This window comes from Euprymna scolopes, chromosome 45, assembly GCF_053919585.1.
Source record: "Euprymna scolopes isolate OS-2025 chromosome 45, ASM5391958v1, whole genome shotgun sequence".
Taxonomy (NCBI): Eukaryota; Metazoa; Mollusca; class Cephalopoda; order Sepiida; family Sepiolidae; genus Euprymna; species Euprymna scolopes.
Genome location: NC_136526.1, coordinates 18,115,614 through 18,139,864, shown reverse-complemented (window position 1 = coordinate 18,139,864; position 24,251 = coordinate 18,115,614). Strand labels below are relative to the sequence as shown.

Sequence of the window (24,251 nt, the reverse complement as noted above, 5' to 3'; positions counted from 1 at the left end):
AACATGAGTGGGCGGGCAGAGTTAGCAGTGGGAGGAGGAGCACGGGTATAGCCATTAAGGTAAAGATGTATTTAAATCTTACCCTTCCAGCATTTTTTACGTGGAATGGTCAGCAACTTGTGTGGCCTCCATTCAAAACTAAGTCTTTCATAAAACTTTGAATTGGACACTCACGCATCCAACGAACATACTCGTAAATGTGAACATACATGTATATACACTCGCACACTAGCACACATGCTTCTTCACATACTCATACATACACAGGATATGCGCACCCACGTTTATGGACGTGTTCGCATATACAGCTGGAGATTGATGACCAGATGTAGATGATAAGCTAAGTGGGTGTGAAGTAGAATCTCTTTTCCAAGAGCTTGGACTTATTGTGGGTCTAGGTTGTCTGAATTGTCTGCACGTACGCACCCACCTATACACACTCACACGTTTATTTATTTTTTTAACGCTACTGTACATTTCATTAACTGATATATACAAACATATAAAACATTATATGTTTGTATATATCGATTAACGAAATGTACAGTAGCGTTAAAATATAAATAAATGAAGTGAAATAACTAAATAAACGGAGAATATTCTTTTGATCATTATTTACTTAATTTCTTTTTTTTTTTTTTACACACTGATCACCACTTATCAAGGCCCGGAAGCCACTCAGGGATAAGGGTTATTGCAAGTACATTACGTTAGTGTGGAGATTTAATGAAGTGTTTACTTAAGGGCCGGTTCATTAGGAATTTGTTAACATTGGACTTGAACATATCCAAGTTGTAGTCCGGTGGGAAGCAGGCAGACGGAGCAGAGTTCCACAGGCATGCAGTTCTAAGAAAGAAGCTTTGTTCATGGAATCTGCGTTTTGATTTAGGCACAGATATAGAGTGGGGGAAATTTTGACAGTGGATTCAGCTAGACGGGTGTTTATCGTGAAAGATTGGCGAGGGGGGACCAGAGATTGGAGTTCAGAGGAGCACCTGCCATGTAAATAACGATAAAACAAGGATAGGCTCGCAACGTCTCTTCTGTGGGAGAGAGGTTGCAGGGTAGAGAAAAGGGCATCCCCGACTAAGCCACAAAGTCTATTTTGTACTCTGTCAAGGTAGGATAGGCTGATTTTAGCAGCTCCTGCCAAGATATGGCAACAGTATTTCATCCTTGGACGTACTTGGCTTTTATATAGATAGAGAATTGCATCAGTAGTGAGATATCTTCTGGAGCGGTAGAAGGATCCCACCATCTTTCCAGCAACCTTGGCAACAGACTTGATGTATGTGTTCCATTTAAGATCCCACCATCTTTCCAGCAACCTTGGCAACAGACTTGATGTATGTGTTCCATTTCAGATGAGGAGCAAAGAAGCTTGTCAAAACAAGGGGCCTCACCCAGACGAGAGCCATCCATTTCAATTGATGCCAGATGGGGATCAGTGCGTTGATGATGTAAGGATAGGAGTTTGGTTTTGGATGCATTAAAGGTAACCAGCCACATCTTCCCCCACTGAACCATGAGGAGAGAGAATCAGAGAGAACTTTGTCATTTACAACCTTTGATGTGTTGCCGTAGATGGTCGTGTCATCAGCATAGATGTCAACGAATGATTTAAGTATGTGTTTAGGGAGGTCATTGATGTAGATCAGGAAGAGAGTTGGGCCTAGGATTGACCCCTGAGGGACTCCAGCATTTATATTGCAGGCCTCTGATTTTTGTCCATCTACCACTACTCTTATGAGCCTATCGGAGAGAAATGATTTAATGATTGAGAAAACATTTCCAGTTATACCGTAGCTGGGAATCTTGTGAAGTAGGCCTTTATGCCATACCTTGTCGAAGGCCTTTGATATGTCAAGAGCAATTGTCCTAGAAAGGGATTCGCTAATCCTATGAGATATAACCGTCAGCACATCGGCTGTAGACCTTGCAAAGCGGAAACAATATTGTGTGTCACTATGAAGGTTATTCCTGCTGAGGTGGTTGATTATTTCTCTATTTAATATGGATTCCAGCAACTTACTCATTACACACAGGAGACTTATTGGTCTGTACTGAGAGGGAGATGACTTATCACCTGAATTCTTAAATACAGGGCAAACTGATGAGGTCTTCCAGGGAGTCGGAAAGCACTTCTCCTTAAGGCAGCGCTTAAACAGTTTCGTAAGTACGGGAGCAAGTTCTGGTTGAAGCTTTTTTAACACTATAATTGGGATGCCATCAGGGCCAGTTGATTTACTAGAATCTAGGTTCTTGATTAGCTTGGCGACCTCTCTATTCTTATTGAAACATATTAAAATTTATTAAAGTATTCGGGTTGTTCTTTTTCTTTCTTCTCCCACACCCATGTATACATACATACATACATACATACATACATACATACATACATACAGTAAGTGCCAGGTATAGGGTGAAAGCATTGTTTTTAAATTAGAAGCCAGCACAAAAATTGGAAGCTCGATATGGTGGTTAGAGAAATCAGAGGTTAATAACGTTTAATCTTGGAAATGAAACTGAAAGATGTATTGCAATGCTTAAACAAGGAGTTGAATAATAGTAAAAAAAAATAGCAATAATAGTAATAATAATAATAATATATATATACGTACAAATATATATATATATATATATATATATATATATATATATATATATATATTAGTGATAATAACAATAATAGTTATAATAATAAGTCATAATAATGCTAATAATAATAATAATAACAATAGCGACCATAGGAAGGAGAATAATAATAATAATAATAGTGATATTAATAATGTTAAAATCATAGTAATGATAGTAGTAATGATAATAACAACAGTACTAATAATGATGATAATAATAATGATATTAATAACTATAATAATAATAATAATAATAATAATAATAATAATAATAATAATAATAGTAAACCTAATCCTGTATATCTTCATAGAGGGGTGCTATGATATATAGCTTTTGTGAGGGGGGATGGGGGGGCGCATCCGTGTCTACATCTGTGCATTTGTGTGCGCACGTATGCGTGCTTAGAAAATGGACTTAAATATATGTCGGAAATTAAAATGTGTGGAATCTGAAAAAAATAAAATAAAATGGAGTAAAAGGCCTTACGTAAATAAAAACTAACTTCTAGTGGGGGATGCTAAGCCGTTCTTCCACCGTGCATACTCACTCGGCCCTATACCTCGTGGGGAAATGTCTTTGGCAGGTTTCTATCTTTTATGAAAAGAGCACTCATTTAGCGGTCCCAAATCTTTATTTAGACCGAAGATGTGGGTGTTAAGTTTCAGAATGTTGTCTTCTTTGTCTCTGTGTCCGAAAGTTGGAGGCTGTAAGTACGCACTGCATATTGTCTATGCTGTAGTCTGGGAGGGTGCAGTGCATTGCTATTGTGTGCTGTGTGGATTTGTCCCTAATTGTTTGTTTGTGGTTGTTGAAACGTAAACGGAACTCTTGGCCTGTTTCCCCCACGTAATTACCCTTTGTGTATCTAGTACAATATATTATGTAAACTACATTGGGACTATTGCAAGTGAGCGGAGGGAGTTTAAATTGAGTGTTTGTGCCTGGGAGTGTAAATGTGTCGCTAGTATTAATGTGTTTGCACACTTTGCACCTGGGTGTGTTGCATAATTTGTTTCCTAGTGGTGCAGAAGTGTTGTGTATTTTTGTGGATGTTAGAAGTGACCTTAGATTTAGGGGCTGTCTTCTTGCACTGAGTGGAAGCGTGTTGTATATTGTGTTGAGGGTGGGGTCATGCTGCAGTTGTCTGAATACTCGTTTAAGGGGTTTGTAGAGTTTGTCTGTGTTATTGTTGTAATCAAATACCATTGGTATTTTTGGGGATGATGTGTTACGTTTATATGTGAGTAAATTTATCCTGCTTCTATGTTCTGCTTTCCTAATTGATTCTTTAATTATTCTAAGGGGATAATTTCTATGAACAAAGTAGTTGGCCAAAAATTCCTACTTGTTTTTCGTACTCGATCGGGTCTGAGCAGATTCATTTGACACGTAGGCATTGGCTGTATATAATAGTTTTTATGTTGATAGGGTGGCAACTATTAAAATTAAGGTAACCGTGGCCATCGGTGGGTTTGGTGTAGAGTGATGTGGTGATGTGATTGTTTGTGATGTTTACTAAAACGTCTAAAAATTGGATGTGTGTGGTAGAATGTTCTGTCGTGAATTTTATGCAGTTGTAACAGTTGTTTATATGTTGATAGAAGTCCATCAATGCCTCTTCGCCATGCGGCCAAATGAGAAAGATGTCATCTATGTAACTATAATAGTGTAGTGGTTTTAAATGGTAAGTGTGAATGTATTTCTGTTCAAATATGAGCATGTATATGTTGGCATAACTGGGAGCTATTTGGTTCCCATGGCTATATACACACACACACACACACATATATATATATATATATATATATATATATATATATATATATATAAAAACAGAGATGTGTGTGCCACAGACGATTTCTGATTGGTTAATTCAATAATCACATCTCCTAAAAAACTATGGTTCTTACGCTCTTAACTTTACCATAAAATATTATGGTCTTATTTATTGTCTATCTTGGAAGGGTTTAATTTTTTTCTAACTTGCCATTTACAAATTACAAAAATACGAAACTTACACCAGACATCACAATCCAACCTCCAACACAACGTCCGCCATTCTGGCGCTAGCCGCACACACGTACACAGAACACGAAAACAAACGCAGATTATTAGTACTAGTACTACTACTACTACTACTACTACTACCCAGCACACGCGCACTCTTTAAAACATGTTCTTTTGAAGAGACGATTTTTTTAAGCTGTTGACACACATGTTTTAAAAATCTAGCAAAAATTAATTTTCCTGAAATTTTTCAATATTTAAAAATGAATTATGCCGGCTGATAAAATTTTAAAACTTTTTTTTAAAGCTAGAAAGATAAAATTTAAAAATACTTATTTTTATATATATATATATATATATGAAACTAAACTAAAAAAAAAACGCGCGTTCACTCGTGGTCTTTTCATTTCGGGTTTGTATTATTGTACACATAGATTCGAAAAAGTTGTCAAAAAACAAATATATAACAAATAAATGTTATCAAAGGCAAGATAAGTTACTTTTCTACCAAACTGGATATATTTTTCGTGTTTTTATTCAATGTAACATGTTTATTCAACTCAAAAACTATACAGTGTTTACCGATGTATTGGAAAATTCAAGATGGCGCCTCACTCCCTCTTTAACACGGTAAGTATGGGAAAAGGTGTTATAAATAAAAAACTAGAAAGAATACTATTAAAAACCCGCCGAATATATGTCAAGCTATGTCACGGTAACATATATTGAGCGAGTTTCTAACAGTATTTTATCCAGTTTTTTATTTATAACATCTTTTCCCAAACTTACCGTATTAAAGAGGGAGTCAGACGCCATCTTGAATTTTCCAATACATCGGTAAACACTGTATGCTTTTCGAGCTGAATAAACATGTTACATTGAATAAAAATACGAAAAATATATCCAGTTAGGTAGAAAAGTAACTTATCTTGCCTTTGATAACATTTATTTGTTATATATTTGTTTTTTGACAACTTTTCCGAATCTATGTGTACAGTAATACAAACCCAACATGGGTTCATTCATTTTGATTAAAAAAAATAGTTTAATTTTAATATTTGTTTATTGTCTTAACTCATATCAAATGTTTTGCTTGTGTTCTGCTTCAAATATTCATAATCTTACATGCATAATTTTCATTTAATTATATTAAATAAACTTCAAGTTTACTACAAATCAAATCGTGTTCCTTCACTTTTTTAAAATGTAATTTATAAGTAATTAAAGAACGCATTCTAATCTTTAAAATCTATAATACAACGAAATATTCAATTGCTTATAATACTTAAACAAACAACTTGTGTTTTTTAAATTATTTTTTTATTATTAATATTAGATGAGTTTCAGTATAAATCATCGGGTTATTTCTTTATTTTAATCCAATTTTGAAGTTTTGTAACGCTGTCTGTAAAAATTACTGTTCATTATTGACATGCTAAGAGTTCCACATATCTTGCTTGTTGGGACCTCGGCGAGGACGTCATTTTTTCAGCTGGCCGGCCATCTTTATAACGAAGGCCACGCCACCATCCCCCCACCAAAAGGGGAAGCCTGGCATTTTCTCACCCGAAAGAGGGGAGCTTGGCAGTTTCTCCCCCAAAGGAGGGAGCCGGTGTCCCCCCCCCAAGGGTGGGGGGGCGAAGAGGCCAGGAGGAGGTGACTTTCTTCTTTGGAGGGGGGGGGGAGAAGCCTTCAGGCACCCTCCTCCTTGAAGGTGGGGTTGGGGATTATCTCTCCCTGAAGGGGGGAGGCCGGCACCAAGCATGTAAATCCAGAGGGGTGACTTTTTTTGTTACCCCTCGGAGTGGAAAGGGGGCCGATCACCCAGGCAACGCAGGGTAACCCCTGCTAGTATATATATATATATATAACGGGGGTGAATAATAATAAAAATATCAGAACAAACTACACAACATCATACAACATTGCAATGAATGAAGGAGGTAAAGAAAAAAAAATAGATGTGCAAATTAAAACAACTTTTATAAAACAAACTAAAAATGATTGTTCTTCTTACCCCGACGGAATTCAACTGATTACTTACCTGAAATAGAAAGAAAAAATATATAAATATAATAGATATTGCAAATAAATGTGACGCAAGTGATATAAAACAAATCTGTATGCATACTTTATATATATATATATATATATATATATATATATATATATATATATATAAAGAATATCATTTTTCTATGAATTTTAAGCACCATTTAAATAACTTATAAATAACATTTTCAATATATGTGCTGAAAAGCAAAATATATGTTTATTCATAGCTGAACATTTTGTCAATTAATTTCGTTTCCTCTGACGCTATGAGCCATTATTGAAAATCCATGGATTAAGAAAATAAATATAATTTTTCTCCATATATTCCTTGTTTCAAACAATAAATTCGTAACTTAAATATATTTGTATATATTTTAAATTTAATCATTAAACTTATATATATATATATATATATATATATATATATATATATATATATATATATGTTTGTGGGGGAAAATATGTTTATTCAAGTATATTTCACTTTTTATTTATATCAATCCATTAATTCATGAAGTTCAATGTAGCTGCAGAGCATACATAAATAAATTACAAATCGTCTATATTCCAAATTTCAAGATGTTGACCATCTTACCATTTATTTCTTTAAGCATAAAAATGTTCAATTCTTGACAGCACCTGTTTCGTAGCAAAGAATCATTCATGTAAATTTTTGAATTTATTTCCCCCTTAGTCATCAGAAGAATAGGAACTCATCAACTTTAAAAGAAAATAAAAGGAATCTGGAATGATTACAAAATCTGAAAATCCGAAGAGAAGTTGCAATTGTGTTTTCTTTTAGTTACGCCATCTTTATTTATATATATATATATATATATATATATATATATATATATATATATATAATTTTCTTCCTTTGAAGATTGTAATGCTGGGTATGGGGCAGCCAAACCAGCTGCCAACATTGCCTGCTTTTTATTGAAACCAACTGAGAGCTCTTTTTAGTATCCTCGCTGTTTCCTTAAGTGCAATTGTCTGGATCTCTTTTGCACTTGGTTCACCAGGAATATTAGTTAGGTAGGACTTTAGGTTCTTCTTCATAAGTCCTGTAGCAAGTATGATAACTGGTATGATTGATATCTCCCTAAGATTCCAGTTTCTTTTCATATCATACATGAGACCTTGATATTTGGTCTGTTTCTCTCTTTCAGCTCTGTTCAGACCGCCATCATTAGTAACACTCACTTCAACTAAGGTTTCAACTCTCTCTGACTTATTCCATGTAACTATACCAGGTGTCACAGCAGAATTTTCAAGGTAGGTGGATTACATGATCGTAATGTATCGTATATAAATCATATGTCATATATGTGTGCGTGTGTGTATTTAATGTCATTCCATTGTATTTTAAGCTTGATTTTGCGTTTTAATATCATATCAAATTGTATTGGTAATAATTTTTACAATTTCTTTAGTGACTTCTTGCGTTTTTACAACAATCTCTTCACACCTGCGATGGTATTCTCTTACGGCATGATCACGTTGACACACTGATTCCCGTCAGATCACCAACTTTAAGCAACGTTAAGCCTGGTCATAACTAAATGGATGACCAATTTTGGAATTCCAGGCGTTGTAGGTAGAAGGACGTCAACACCTCCCCGCAAGAGTTGAAAAAACCTAACATCACCCTAGAGACGACATGATTCCATTTCCGCTTGATGAAAAGCGATTTTTTTTCTTTTTTTGTTGCAGACCATCTACTAATTGGCCAGTTATGTACAAATCCCAAAAGCGATAAGAGCCTTCTATCATGTCTGAAAGTGACACAATGTTCAACTAGCAAGATAGGAGATGCGCCGCTGTACAACTGATGCTCTCTGCCGATCCAAGTTATGACAACAGGACCATTGCCAGCACCCTCAAAATGCAAATATGAACAGTTCAACACTTCAGAGCGTGTCCAAGATTGATAAAAACAAAGTTTCCAACCACGGTTATAGTTTTTGGCGTGGTTTTAAGTGAAGGCCACATCATGCTTCCTCACATTTTCGAAGTTCGTTTGAAAGTCAACAATTCACACTTGGATTCTAGATTTTTCGCTTGGCTTCACAGATTAATGTTTCATTAATTAACTGACTCGCTAATTTGTTAATATTTTTTTTAATCTGTTATTCTATTAAAAACGCCTTTTAATTTTGCAAAATGTTCCTATACTTTGCTATAGACCTTTACACATACACACGCGCGCGCTAGGTGCCTTCAAAAAGTTTCCAGACTTTTTTGTACTGGCATTATTTTTTTATATTTTTAATTTATGTATTTTTTTAATATATTTTCAATCTTATGTTAACTAGTGATGTATATTTTTTTACTAATATTTATTCTTTGACGAAAAAAGATTATTTTTGAAAATCAATGGGGTAAGAATTTTCCTTGTTTTAAATTATTGATGGACAAATTTTTCCTATTTCTTAAATTGCTCTATCTAGTATATTGAGCTTTTTATTATTTTGAAAGATTCCGATTTTAATATTTATATTTGTAGTTCTCTATCTGTCTATCATTCACTCTCTCTCCCCCTCTGTAACCCCTCTCTGTTTATCTAAATTCTCAGCTCATGTCGTCTAGTCTTCTCTGAGGTTTTTACATGAAATCTGGTATCCTGAAAGCGAATATCGAAGCAGCAGGCAGGAAGAAAGACAACTCATGTAGACTGTTCTACTGAAGCTTAATTTCGCAGAATTATGTACAAATGTTTTTAAAGATATCACTCAGTTTTTGTAATTTTTTTTCACAGTCTCAAATCTCTTCACAGGCAGCGACAGACAGTTTGATGAGGAGGGGGAGGGGTCATGTCTCTATACGGTCTGTTCTTCTCGAAGTCAACAAGCGATCTCTTCTTCTCTAACTCCAACTGACTAATTTTAGCACGACAATCGTATATATAGTAAGGTATGTGGATGGGGTGGAAACTTCCCCCCAGCCAATAAGATTTCGCCATGAAACCAAAAGTCCCAGGTGTCTGCGTGGGCACAATTCCCATACCTGAAATCTGAATTTGAGGTCTCACGATTTCCAAGGCCAAATGTCAATTCTGACACCCGACCTTGAGTTCACTAAGGCCAGACAATGTTATACGTGAAATTTCCATTCATTTACTTTTAGCTGCAAACATATATTTCTCTGGTTTCAAACAATATCTATTTTGACATGAAATAAAATATATTTATTTATCTTCTCTATCTTAAATCCTTGGGTTATCTAGCATCACCCGGGAATGATAAGCTATCTCAGCATAGTTCTAAAGCTCCTCAATTGGGATTACGTCACACTCCCTCATATATATATATATATATATATATAGGTTTTTTAGGACTGCTTTCTTCTGTAAAAAACAACCATTTAATAAGTCGCCTGACGAGAACTGTTGATTTTAATCGACAATTTGTCCAAAACATAAGCACGTAGATGTAATTTTTCAAAATATTTTTGCTCTTCTTTTATTGCGCACTCTTTATTATCTCGTTAAATTCATTGGTTATCACTCTTGAATACATTTAACCTGGTATATATATATATATATATATATATATATATATATATATATATAACACGGTAGAATGCCCAGGATATGGTAGCCGTAGGATACGTTTTTTTTCAGTTAACCAGGTTTTTCTGTTTATAGTATTTGACCGCCTTACAGTGTTATTTATAATGTTATTTTATTATATACATGCGTATTATATACTGTACTGTATTTTGTTACTAATTTTGAATGCCGTATCCCATGGTAATGGTATATATATATATATATATATATATATTTATTAGCATGGGTGCCCGGCGTTGCCCGGGTATTTGGAGATGTATGTTGAGCAAAAAAAAAATAAGTGGTCAATTTTTTTAACTTTGACCCCTTAAAATTTATTGCTTTGGGCTCAAATAAAGTTATTAAATTAGATCCATGTCCAAGGAACCTATATCTAAGATTTCAAGTGTTTACACCAAAAATTGTCGGAGGAGTTTGGTAGAGTTCTCAAAGGTCAAATCGTTGAACTTTTAGCCCTTAATCGCCAAATTTCTGCCCGAACACCAATCACATCGATTTTTCCAAATCTCAGTACCCTGTACATCAAATTTTGAGTCTGTAGACTTCAAATTGACAGAGTTATTGCGTAGGAAAATGTACACACACAGATACACAGACAAACAGACACTTTCACTTCTATAGATATATGAATATATATGCGTCGTTTGATCATAATTTTGTTTTTTGTACATTTTATAACTTGTATTTAATCGCCCCAGGAGTTTACCAGTTGCCACTGATTCGACCATCACTACTTACACATTTCGTACAGTTTCAATATAATACGATAGAGCACTGCGTTCTATTATCTAATGATTTTTCTCTCACTCAAAATGTTATTCTGTAAACATGCGTTTCAGCTTGGTGAAGTGCCAAACTTCACAGGGTGCCAAGTCGGGAAAGTAGAGGTCCTGTGGACACAAGCGGCGTGCTGTTCTTGACCAGCAATGTTAGAACTATGTCAGCGGAATTGGCGTACGTACACTTAATGTGGTAAAATTGCCGCCCACATTCATGACTGATTTCGATGCATAGAATCATTATGACTACCTGTTATTATTATTCATCGAACCTTCTCATCCTGTTATAATATGCGCCAACCTTGGCCTAGTTTGATAGGAGGTGTGTGCATGCCACTAGTCTGTGCATCCATTGAGGAGTCATTTTTTTTTTTTTTTACAGGCATCACCACTTATCAAGGCCCGGAGGCCACTCGAGGATAAGAATTAAAGAGTTTACAGTAGTCAATGGGACAATATAGTAATCAACAGTAATGGAAATTCGGTAAATTTCTTAACTTTAGTGGAACGGCCCATTAAAAACTTTACGTTGGACTTGAAGGCAACCATATTGTAGTCAGCTGGAAAGCAGGAAACAGGAAGACAGTTCCGCAGACGCGCAGTTCTAAGAAAGAAGCTTTGTTCATGGAATCTACGTTTAGGTTTAGGCACAGATAACGAGTGGGGAGAATTATTGATAGTGTTTTCAGCTAGACGAGTGTTTCTTGTGAAAGTTTGGTGAAGGAGGAACCGTAGATTGAAGCTCAGTCGAGCACTTGCCATGAAAATAACGACAACGCAAAGACAAACTCGCAACATCTCTTCTGTGAGAAAGAGGTTGCAGGGAAGGGAAAAGGACATCTCCTACGAGGCTACGAAGTCTATTTTGAACTCTATCAAGGCAGAATAATCCTTTCTAGCAGCTCCTGCCCAGATGTGGCAACAGTATTCCATCCTTGGACATACCGGGCTCTTATATAGATAGAGAATTGCATCAGTAGTGAGATATCTATTGGATCAATAGAAGGATCCCACCAATTTTCCAGCAGCCTTGGCAACGGGTTTGATGTATGTGTTCCATTTCAGCTCAGGAGTAAAGGTCAAGCCCAGAAGCTTGTCAAAACTTGAGGCTTCCCAAGACGAGAGCCATTCATTTCAATTGATGCCAGATGCAGATCAGAGCATTGATGATGTAAAGATAAAGGCTTGGTTTTATATGCATTAAAAGTAACCAGCCACTTCTTTCCCCATTTTATCAAGTGCTCAAGATCAGAGGAGAGAGAATCAGAGAAAACTTAGTCGTTTACGGTCTTAGATGTGCTACCATAGATGGTAGTGTCATCAGCATAAATGTCTACGAATGATCTAAGGATGTGATTTGGAAGATCATTAATGTAGATCAGGAAGAAGGTTGGACCCAGGATGAGCCCCTGAGGAACTCCAGCATTAATACTGTGAGCTTCTGATTTCTGCTCATCAACTACTACTCTTATGAAATGATTTAACAATTGAGAAGACATTTCCTGGAGGTCTTGTGAAATAAACCTTTATGTCATACAGTATCAAAGGTATGTCAAGAGCAATTGCCCTGGAAAGGTTGCCTTCATTCAGAGATTCAATTATAAGTGTTCCCTCCCTAAGCATAGCACATGCAGTCCTGGGTTCTATGGAATCCATCCCTCAGAATTCATATTAAAAACTCTTAGCTAGAATAAATGAATCCTAGTTCAATTTTAGTTTTTGGTACTTATGAGCCTCCAAAGACGCCCACTCCCTATATTTATTTTGTCTTTGCCCCCATCCCTCCTGGAATTCTAATTATTTCTATCATCAGTTTCTATTTTTCATCTCAATCTTTTCGTTTTTGTTGTCCCCAGTAGCTTCCACTCCCATTTAGACTGACTTGCTTGTTTTCGGTTGGCGGGCCTTCCTAACCTATCCCATTAGAAATTTGTTTGGTTCTTTAATTTTAAATATTTTGGCTATTTGTAGATCTTAATCCTCCCCATTATTACCTTTATATATATACTAGCAGGCCGCCCGGCATTGTCCGGTCATGCGCTTAAATATGATATTTTGATTAATGCCGATTTCGTATTTATTATTATATTAGACCCAATATATAGTAATGATTAAAAAAGTAAAAAAAAATTTAAAAAAAACATTCGTGCGATACTACCAAGAATCGAAACCGAAATGTTTAGCTTACGATTTATGTTTTAAAAAGTTAAAAAAAAAAAAATAACCCCTGCGCCAACTGAGAGAATCGAAACCAAAACGTTTAGCTTACGATTTACATTTTTCTTTGACGTTTATGTCTGAGCTATGAAAGCATGTTTACTGCAAGGCTAAAAATAAAAACATGAAGCAATAGCTATTACGTTACGCATGCATATTCTTAATGTCGTCGTTCAACCTTCACCTGACAAATTCCATTCAATTTTTACACTTTTGCACCGATTTTACCAGGGTAAAACCCAAAATATAAAGTTTTGCATGGGTTGGAATACCTGATATTTGATGTTTCATGCCTGTAGACTGAGAGAGAAGTTTGGTAGGCAGCATTTTTTTCAACAAATATATATATATACGCATGCATAAATATATATGGAAAGAGGTTTATGTTCACTATTACCTTTTTATGCAGATATAAATCATGTAGAATATCTACATGAATATAATTACACGTAATAGTTAACTAAAGATGATCATCCCATAAGAAAAACGAAAAAACTAATATGGAATTAATTAAAATGAATGTTTAAAAGAATATGCAAATTAGCTAGACCTTTTGCTAGTGAATGCAGTTTAACGACCCATGTATAAGAAAGTTGTATTTTCTTTTTAAATAAATAGAAAAAAAGGGGTTTAAATGTGAATAACAATGCACATAAACACCCAAATTTATTTTTTGTTTTATTTTACTTCAGCCGAAGTTCTCAGAAATCAAGGAGCCCACAACCTGGGGCTAACACTTGAACTCTATATGAGATACATAGATATTCGAATGTTACATTTAAGTTCTTTATTTCTCAAACACTGAGTTAGTAAAGAAATTGTGAACATAATTTGCATCTCCCCAATTAACCATTTTCATATGTTGTAGTATATCTTTCGTTTTGGTCTATTGGTCTTACTAGATTCCAGGACAAGAATTTATCTAGTCTGGTGGAGTATCCAGTTTTGTGCTATCACTTGGAGAAGATGCAACATTCTTCATAAAAGCTATTGAGATCTTATTTGGACTGTGAATACGATATGATTTTAAATATTTGGTCAGCGTTTACTTCTATACAGAAGTATTGAGTTATATGTATAAACAAAATTACCTCGAGACAATTTGGGATGTTTAAAGTAGGTTTAAAGCAATGCAGTGAAAGAATTTAGCTAAGAGTAATCAAAAGTTTTGTTGTAAAAAAGAATGATACTCCTAAATCAAATAGGGAGTTAATAAAGAATTGTAACTTTATTATTTGGCGAAATAAATTGGCATTTGGCTAGGAGCAAAGTGCAATATCTGTTCTCATGCTGAACGTCATCTTTTCCATCCTCGGTCAGTGATGGAGAAATCCTTTTAGAGTGACATTGCGTTTCTGAATTTTGGAGATGAGGATTAGTTATTCGTATTATTTGGATTCTTCAGCCTACTGTTCTTATTTTTAGTGTTATTTTCACAACGTTTCGGTCGATGTAACCTCTGATCTTCAGGTGTATTTTGTCAAACTCTGGGATGTTTCTGTCGAATTTTGGAATTTGGGTGCAATTTCGAATGGAATCCTTGATTTACTCCACGATGATAGCAGCACATTGGTTAGAGCACTTGCTAAAATCAATCGTAAAAGTGATGTTCTCCTATTATTTGGATTCTTCAGACTACTGTTCTCATCTTGAGTGTCGTTTCGGTCGATGTAACCTCCGACCTTCTTCAGGTGTATCTTGTTGAAGTCGGGAATGTTTTTGTTCTCGGAATTTCAAATGGAAACCTTTATTTACTTTACGGGGAGTAGCATGCTCTCATTCCGTCAGCCATAACTAGATAGAGGTCCTAAGTAATTCGCAATTGAATTCTTAGTCGTCCACACTGAGAATTTAATCTTTAACCTTCAGAAGAATATCATTTTTTACAATTGATTTTTCCAAGTACTCCAACCACTGCACCAAGGGGTTTCTGCGCCTGAAGAAGTTTGGGGGGTTTATTGACTGATAATGACACTCAAGACGAAAATAGTAGTCTGAATAATCTAGGCACGGCCAAAACGGAAGGAGGAAATAAGTATTTTTTGACGAAGTCTCTCTTTAAAAATCTACCAAAAAATTTAGTAATTATCCAATCAATACGAAATTTCCCCCGATTATTAAGTGAAGAATGAACTTTATAATGCTGTACTTTGGTTGTAGTTAAAAATATCTATCTACAATTATATAAATGCAACATTGTCTGTTTTTGAGTTCGCTTCTTATAGACTCCAAAACGGCTGAAGAGATTTTCTTTAAAATTTACAGAACTTTATTGTACAAGTCTGTGAGTTAAATTTTGTCTCAGAATGCCCCTCGATAATTACTGATAATCGATAATCGAAACCGTTATTTTAATTTATCTATCACCTGTAAAGCCATTTTATTCCATGTCGTCGCTTAGCAACAATGATAGAACAATGGGCCGTGGAAATTCAACAAATTCTAGTAAGTTAATAAATCTCACCTGTCTGTTTAAATGTATGCATGTATGTTTGTATGTCTGTCTAAAACTTTCGACAAAAGCGACGGATTTTCACAAGATCGGTATCGTTTTTGAAGCTCAACCCTTCGGACGACAAATATAAAAAAAAATGGCTAAAAACATTAATTCCTTTACCCTCAACTTGACACTTTTCTACAAGGAGGGGTTGCTTTTCTCGCCGATATTTTCGAATGTATACCCCTCTTTTCGATTGACTAGCCTTAATTTCAACCTTCGCAACTTCCGGTGTGGTGCTGAACGCAAAGGCAGACGTCACGTTTTTTTTTTGTTTTTTTTTACGTTCTTTTCCTCCTTATGTACGGGTTCGAGCCTGCCTGCTACCACTTTTTTTTTTTTTTGCTCAACACACCTTCCAACACCCGAGCAACGCCGAGCACCCAGGCTAGTCAGCAAGTAAATAGTAAATAAGACATCCCCTGTTGTCAGATATAAATTAGGAAAGAAATCCCTCATTTTCTATAAGGCTAAACGTCTGTGTGTATGTGTGTCCAGCTAAAATTTTACAAATCCTAGCGTTACCCTGAATGAATAATATCTAAAATTTAGAAACCAAAACGAATGCAGGGGGGTCGTTTTTTTTTCGACCATAATAAAGCGTAGTAACTTTGATGTTTTAATCAAGGGATTACTTTCATTATACAAAGAAGCTGTGTCTGTGTGCGTGTCCAGATAAAGGAATGGGCTGGGCCGATAAGAAAAAAAGGTGGAACGAGAAAAAAAAAGAGGGAAAGGAAAGAAAGAGAGAAGAAAGAGAAGAGTGAAGATGGGAAATAAGAGACGGATGGGAAGATAAAAGTGTTAATAGAAATGTGTTATAATTTGGCAACGCCGAGTAACCCCGCCAGTTCTAAATAAAACGTTGAAAAAAAAGTGTTTTATTTATTTTTTCTTTATGTAATCGAAGATGATATTAATAATTTTTAAATGTGAAGTATGCATTGTCCCCCGTGAGTGCAAAGTGAACGAGGCATTGCCCCCCCCCCATTTAGCCCCGAAAGTTCCCAAAGGACGTCAAATCCTGGTGAAAATGAACAAACGGTGCAGTTTTAGGCCTTAACATATGTAAATTTGAGTTCTGCACCATGCCAAAAAAAGAAATAACTAAGTCCATCATTTGCCTCTCTCCCTCCACCATTTAGCCCCAAAAGTTCCCAAGGCCTTAACATGTTTGAGTTCAACACCATGCGAGACTGCTAAATAGAAATACACAGATAATTTTGGACAAATATTGTAGAATAGTCACAAAACTTTAGTGTTTTTATTAGCTCTAAAGAGCTCCGAGACCCAAGAGTTATCGCGAAGTATAGACAAACAAAGTTATATAGAAATCAGTTAGTTACAACTTTTCAGAAAGTTTTATAAAAGTCCAAAGATCATTTTTTTTTTAATAAGCACAAAAATGTCAATTTTAGCCATTTTAACCTGAAAAGCAATCAGAGTTTTCCCGGAAAACCGGTTCTGTTATTTTTTTTTTTTACTCATATCATGTTTAATGTTTGTGCAAAATTAAAAAAAATTTTTTTTTTAATTCCACGGCGTAGTTATTGAGAAAAGTGCGAACAGACAAGGGTGAATTTACAGGTCCACCCTCATTTTATCGGGGGACCAAAAATTAAATTACTGACATAACTCAGTGAATATTACTGCGGTGAGTGCGGACGTAGGCGGAACATATTTGTTTAATATATTTTGAGGGAGGATGTACGCTAAACATCATAAGATGAAGTGACGAAATGACAATTTAACATGACCCCCCCCCTTTCAGTTTTCTAACATCCAGTATTTAAATAACGAGTCTTTGTAATTTCGCAAAGAAAATGTTTAATTCATCCTTTTCATCCGCTTCACTTTTATTTATTTATTTATTGTCGCTTGCGGTCTAAAAAAAAAGAAAAAAAAAGAAAGGTTATTGTCTCATCTTAAATGCTATAAAAATGAACAAAATACGCCAGCGCTTGCTCTACCGGTTCAAATAAAATTACTATTTCCGCAAAGTTCTTAGCAGACGGCTCAATCATTTTCTTGAGTCATTGTTCAAGCCGTGACATGTGGGCCATATTCAGACTGGCTAATGACTCTCGTCTGACTCGGCAATTGGTCCTCTTCTCTACGAGAGAGAAAATTAGCCTCATCCGACATAAACTCTGAATCCGTGGCGGTTAAATATTAAGAACTGTTGTCCAATTTTGTGTCATTAGTTTTTCCTGCGGAACAATCGGTGTGAAAGGGCACAAAAATAAGACGGTCCTTTTTTTTTTTGTGAGGTTTCGAAAATAGACACAATATGGACGGAGGGGGTTTCATCTTTGGTGTTGACACTTTCAATATTAGCTGGTCAGGAAATTCGGTAGCTTTGGAATGATTAAACATTGAACAGATGCGCACTTCTAGTTTTGTGACGTTACCACCCATAGCAATGGCCAACGACTCTTTATCTGAGAGTCCATCTTTCAAACTCCTTGGCCTAACGTTCACAGGAAACATGAGTTGGAACAATTACATTGAAGGCATTGCCAGGGCCGCTGCAAGAAAGGTAGGCTCTCTCTACCGTGCTAGAAAACTACTAACACCCGAAAGTATCCTGTACCTCTATAAGGCCACCATTCGCCCATGTATGGAGTATTGCTGCCACATCTGGGCTGGTGCATCTGCTACTAGTCTCTCGCTCCTTGACAAGGTTCAAAAGAGAGTCGCAAACCTGATAGGCCCTGAACTGGCATCTAAGCTTCAGCCTCTGTCCCATCGACGAAATGTTGCATCCCTCTGCCTTTTCTACAAGTATTTTAGTGGTGAATGCTCTGACGAACTGCAATCACTTGTGCCCCCACGACGCGAGCACCCTCGACAAACCCGACAGGCTACTAGATCCCACCCCCACACTGTAGAGATCCCTAGATGTAAAAGATCTTTTTACTCCAATAGTTTCTTCCCCAGAACCGCAAGACTCTGAAATTCCATTCCAGGTCCCTGCTTCCCCAACAGTACTGACGTGCAGAAGTTCAAGTGTAACGTGAACCGACACCTTGCTGCCCAAATCCCTACATAGTACCCCAGTAGTTGTTTCCCCTGATAGTAGCCCCCTACACCAAAGTGGCAATTTGCCTTGTTTGGGGTGAAAATGTAATAAAAAAAAAAATTAAAAAAAAGCTCTGGATGGGGTCCTTTTTTTTTTTTTTTTATAGAGTTTTAGTTTGGGGGAAGTTTTGTGGGGAGAGCCAATTTTAGAAAAACATTTTTGAGAGAAATGTTGGATGATAAACATAAACACAATAATGAGCTCAAAAGCATAAGCTCACAAAAGAGATATATTTAAAATGGATCATTTCCAGTAAAGCAACTGGTCCTGACGGTATTCCAATTATAGTGTTGAAAAAGCTTCAACCAGAACTTGCTCCCATACTTACAAAACTGTTTAAGCGTTGTGTTAAGAAGTGCTTCTCAACACTCTGGAAAACCTCATCAGTATGCTCCGTATTTAAAAATTCGGGTCATTGGGCATCACCCTCTCAGTACAGACCAATAAGTCTCCTGGGCGTCATGAGTAAGTTGCTGGAATCCATATTAAATAAAGAAGTAGTCAACCACCACAGCAAAAATAACCTTCTTAGTGATACGCAATATGGTTTCCGTTCTGTTAGATCTACAGCGGTTATATCATGGGATTAGTGAATCTCTTGACAAAGGCTTCCTTTCTAGGACAATTGTTCTTGACATATCAAAGGCCTTTGATAGGGTATGCCATAAAGGCCTACTCCACAAGATTTCCAGCTATGGTATAGCTAGAAATATCTTTTCAATTATTAAATCATTTCTCTCTGATAGGTTCATAAGCGTAGTGGTTGATGGGCAGAAATCAGAAGCTCACAGTATTAATGCTGGAGTCCCTCAGGGGTTCATCCTGGGTCCAACTCTGTTCCTGATCTGCATCAATGATCTCCCAAATTATATCCTTAGATCATTCGTTGACATTTCTGATGACGGCACGACCATGGCACCATACTCCCAGGGATTACTTTCTCATTTAAAGAACCAAGTCGTATGTATGCATTCGTAATAATAATAATAATAATAATAATAATAATAATCTCCTAAGCATTACCTGCTCCTTTTTGGAGGGGGGAGGAGGGTAGTGTAGTATTTATGTTGATAGACAACAAACGAAGTAATTTTCATTCAATGAAAGCGCCTATAAAATCAATGCATTGATATCACATTGCGGCGATGTGACAGAGGCTGAAGTTTGGTAGACACTACGGGATCTATTATATTAGCGACTGCTGTTTTTTTTGTACCCTATACGAGAGGGAAAGACTAGTGCGCGGATGCTTGATTCTGTCAAGTGGGCTTCTTTCATTTTCCTGTGTTTGACTTGTTGCCATGGTAACTTATTGGTTGCACACAGAAAATACGGTGATATTAAACGTGTTATTGAATCAGGACATAAATTAAAGTGAGAAATTGTTCTTTTTTTTTATTGTAATAAGAAATAAAAGTGTGGAAAGAAATTTGGATATGTTTATTGAATATCAAAGTTTAAACATATTTTATAGCTTTTGAGGAGGAGGTTTATGAAAACATCGTTTCATTTCTTTGCGCACAGAAAACGTACCGTATATTTTTTTAGATAGGATTTTCAATTCGTATTATCTACATATTATTAGCATACCGTGCGTGTTATCTATTTAGTGTGTCACGCTTACATCCGAGTGACTGTCGTTTTATTGTTATAGAATTTCATTTCTTGTCATAAATAATTTTACCAAGAATTTGTCCTAAGTTTTAGTTTCGGTTTCAATCAAAGCCGATGGCACTTAAATCATCCATTTTTTATAAATAATTTTACCAAGAATTCTTCATAAGTTTTGGCCACGGTGTCGATTATAGCTGAAGGAACTCAAGTATATATATATATATATATATATATATATATATATATATATATATATATATATATATATATAGCAAAGGAGTTTGGTAGAGTCTGCAAAGGTCAACTCTTTCAAATTTGACTTCTTGGAAGCCAAATTTTCTGCCCCAAAACTGATTAAACAGCTTGCTGCATGTCTGAATATCCTTTATGTAAAATTTCAAATGTTTAGACCAAAAATTGGCTGAAACGTTTGCTAGAGACCACAAGGGTCAAATCTTTGGAACTTCGACGGCTTGGCAACCAAATTTTCGGCCAAAAACCGATTAAATAGCTTGTCCTATATCTTAATACACTTTATGTAAAATTTCAAATGTTTAGTCCAAAAATTGACTGAGTAATTTGGTAGAAACTGCAGAAGTCAAGCCGATCTTAGTTCCTTAACCTTTTGGGCTCAAAACAAATTAAAAAGTTTGATCCATATCTAAGTAACTTTTATTTTTAAATTTCAAGTGTTTAGACCCAAAATTAGCGGAGGAGTTTGGTAGAGTTTTCAATGGTCAAATCGTTGAACTTTGACCTCTTGACAACAAAATTTCTGCCCCCCCCAAAAAAAAAGCAAAAAAAAAAACGATTAAAAATATTTTCTCAATCTCAATATCCTTTATGTTAAATCTCGAGTCTGCAGACCGAAAATTAACAGAGTAGTTTCGTAGGGAAATGTACACACAGACGCACACAAACACATGGAGACAATTTCATTTTCATAGATATAGATATATATACACAAGCGTATAAGAAGTATGTTAGCAATGTAGAATACTCGGGTGATGTAGTGACATGACGTATTAGCAAAATCAATAAATGAATGGAGGCCGTATGGAGATTATGATCAAACCTATTAAGGTCCTGGATATGACCTTAAACTATATTAGATGGTGAGGCGCCAGCTTGCGGGATTTGGGGAGTGTGGAGCAACCCTTTAATTGCCATTGCTCCCAGGTCCACTCTGCCCCGAGTAGTAGTACCTGCTAAGGTCCCAACTATGGGTTAAATAGAAACCGACTTGAAAACAAAAACAATATATTCTATTAAAACATTGTTTCATCAAAATCACTGGATTCGGCATTAAATAACATGAAAAGGGTTGATATGCCGTAAAACAAAAAAAAAATAAAATTTTTATAATCTTACACATAGAAATCAATGAATATGGATTTACTGTTTGATATGATCTGGATGGTAAAATGTCTTGATAATTTCGAGTGACAACTCTCTTTTTCAAAAATAAAAATAATAAATAAAAAAAAACATAATCGGATGGAATATTATTTGGATTATTTTGAGATGAGTATTTATTTGCAAACTATCATCCCCATCTTCTAGATGTTGTTCCACAACGTTTCAACCAACTCAGTATTAATGCTGGAGTTCCTCAGGGGTCCATCCTGGGCCCAACTCTCTTCCTGATCTACATTAATGATCTTCCAAATCACATCATTCGTAGACATTTATGCTGATGATACTACCATCTATGGTAACACATCTAAGACCGTAAACGACCAAGTTCTCTCCTATTCTCTTTCCTCTGATCTTGAGCACATGTTACAATGGGAAAAGCAGTGGCTGGTTACTTTTAATACATCTAAAACAGAGCTTTTATCTTTACATCATCAACGCTTTCGTCTATGAAAGGCTTCCTGCTTTGGCAAGCTTCTGGGCTTGACTTTTACTCCTGAAGTGAAATGGAACACATACATCAAATCCGTTGCCAAGGCCGCTGGAAAAATGGTGGGATCCTTCTATCGATCCAGTAGATATCTCACTGCTGATGCAATTCTCTATCTATATAAGAGCCAGGTACGTCCGAGGATGGAGTACTGTCGCCATATCTGGGTAGGAGCTGCTAGGAAGGACTTATCCTGCCTTGATAGAGTTCAAAATAGACTTCGTAGCCTTGTAGATGTCCTTTTCTCTTCCCTACAATCTCTTTCTCACAGAAGAGATGTTGCGAGTTTGTCTTTGCTTTATCGTTATTTTCATGGCAAGTGCTCGACTGAGCTCCAATCTATGGTTCCCCCTCGTTAAACTTTCACAAAAAACACACGTCTAGCTGAAAACACTATCAATAATTCCCCCCACGCTTTATCTGTGCCTAAACCTAAACGTAGATTCCCTGAACAAAGCTTTCTTAGCACTGAACGCTTGTGGAACTCTGTTCCGTTTGCCTGCTTTCCAGTTGACTACAATATGGTTGCCTTCAAGTCCAACGTAAACACGTTTTTGATGAGCCGTTCCACTTAAGTTAACAAATTTCAATTACTATCGATTACTATATGGTCCAATTGACACTCTTTAATCCTTATTCTTGAGTGACCTCTGAGCCTTGATAAGTGGCGATGCCTATGTAAAAAAAATACAAAAACACTATTCCTCTGGTCTTCGTCAGACCAGATAAGAACGAAAAACTTGGATTTATAAGACCAAAAAATTCAGCCTTGATTGCCTTTCCGGGCCCGTGACAAAGTGGATAGAGAATTGAATCTGTACGGTTTCAGGTGAGCATTGTCTAAAGATAGCAATTCCAATCCTAACCAAAGTCGGCCAGAGGATTAGTTGACCAAAACATGGAGAGACAACGGCAACTATCGAAGGCAGTAATTCCTGAGGATACAGTTAAGAGACTCAGCATTCTTATCCCTGGCGAAGGGCAGAGGCTGGAACATCGTGAAACAACAACTATGAAGATGAGGATAACAGTCCACAAATACATAAATATATAAATTACTCATCATTATTATGTTTTTTTTTTAACATTGCGTCTTTGTTAAAAAGGAGGATGGAAGGTGATAACATACGACAAACATTAAATTCAATGTTTGTAGTCTTTTCTATCCTCTCTTTTTAATAAATAGGATCTCCTGATCGAATCATTAATAATCTGGAAACCATGATACATGTATATACGTTAAAAGAACTACGGTATAAATATATAGATCATTTTTAATATGACCTTCATTCGTTTGTCGTTTTTGTTCATACGTCATGTCACCCCACATCCTACATTCCTAACAGCCTTCTTGTACACTTATATATTTGCTTATGAACAATGTTTCAAGCAAACTACCTTTCCCTTATATATATATATATATATATATATATATATATATATATATATATATACACAGAGTGTCCACAAAGTCTGCCTACATTATGTAGCCAGACTTTGTGGGCACCCTATATATATATATATATATATATATATATTTGTTCATACGTCATGTCACCCCCACATCCTACATTCCTAACAGCCTTCTTGTACACTTATATATTTGCTTATGAACAATGTTTCAAGCAAACTACTTTTCCCTTATATATATATATATATATATATATATATATATAAATATACATACACAGAGTGTCCACAAAGTCTGCCTACATTATGTAGCCAGACTTTGTGGGCACCCTATATATATATATATATATATATATATATATATATATATATATATATACACACAGAGTCTGGCTACATAATCTACAGGATGCTTCCACAAAGTATGGCTACATAATGTGTGTGTGTATATATATATATATATATATATATAT

General features: G+C 35.7%; 2 protein-coding genes across 4 annotated transcripts in view; one reads left to right on the top strand and one right to left on the bottom strand.

Moving 5' to 3' along the window:
• Positions 1–24,251, bottom strand: part of LOC145269274 (uncharacterized) — an 874,757-nt gene that overhangs the window by 623,780 nt on the left and 226,726 nt on the right. The gene's annotated exons all lie outside the window — the stretch shown is intronic.
• The window catches only part of LOC145269273 (uncharacterized), a 97,263-nt gene that overhangs the window by 30,606 nt on the left and 42,406 nt on the right, over positions 1–24,251 (top strand). For both annotated transcript variants that reach the window (XM_080124951.1, XM_080124953.1), the window contains exon 2: positions 7,872–7,977. The gene's annotated coding sequence lies outside the window, so the exon portion shown is untranslated. The remainder of the gene's footprint in view (positions 1–7,871; positions 7,978–24,251) is intronic.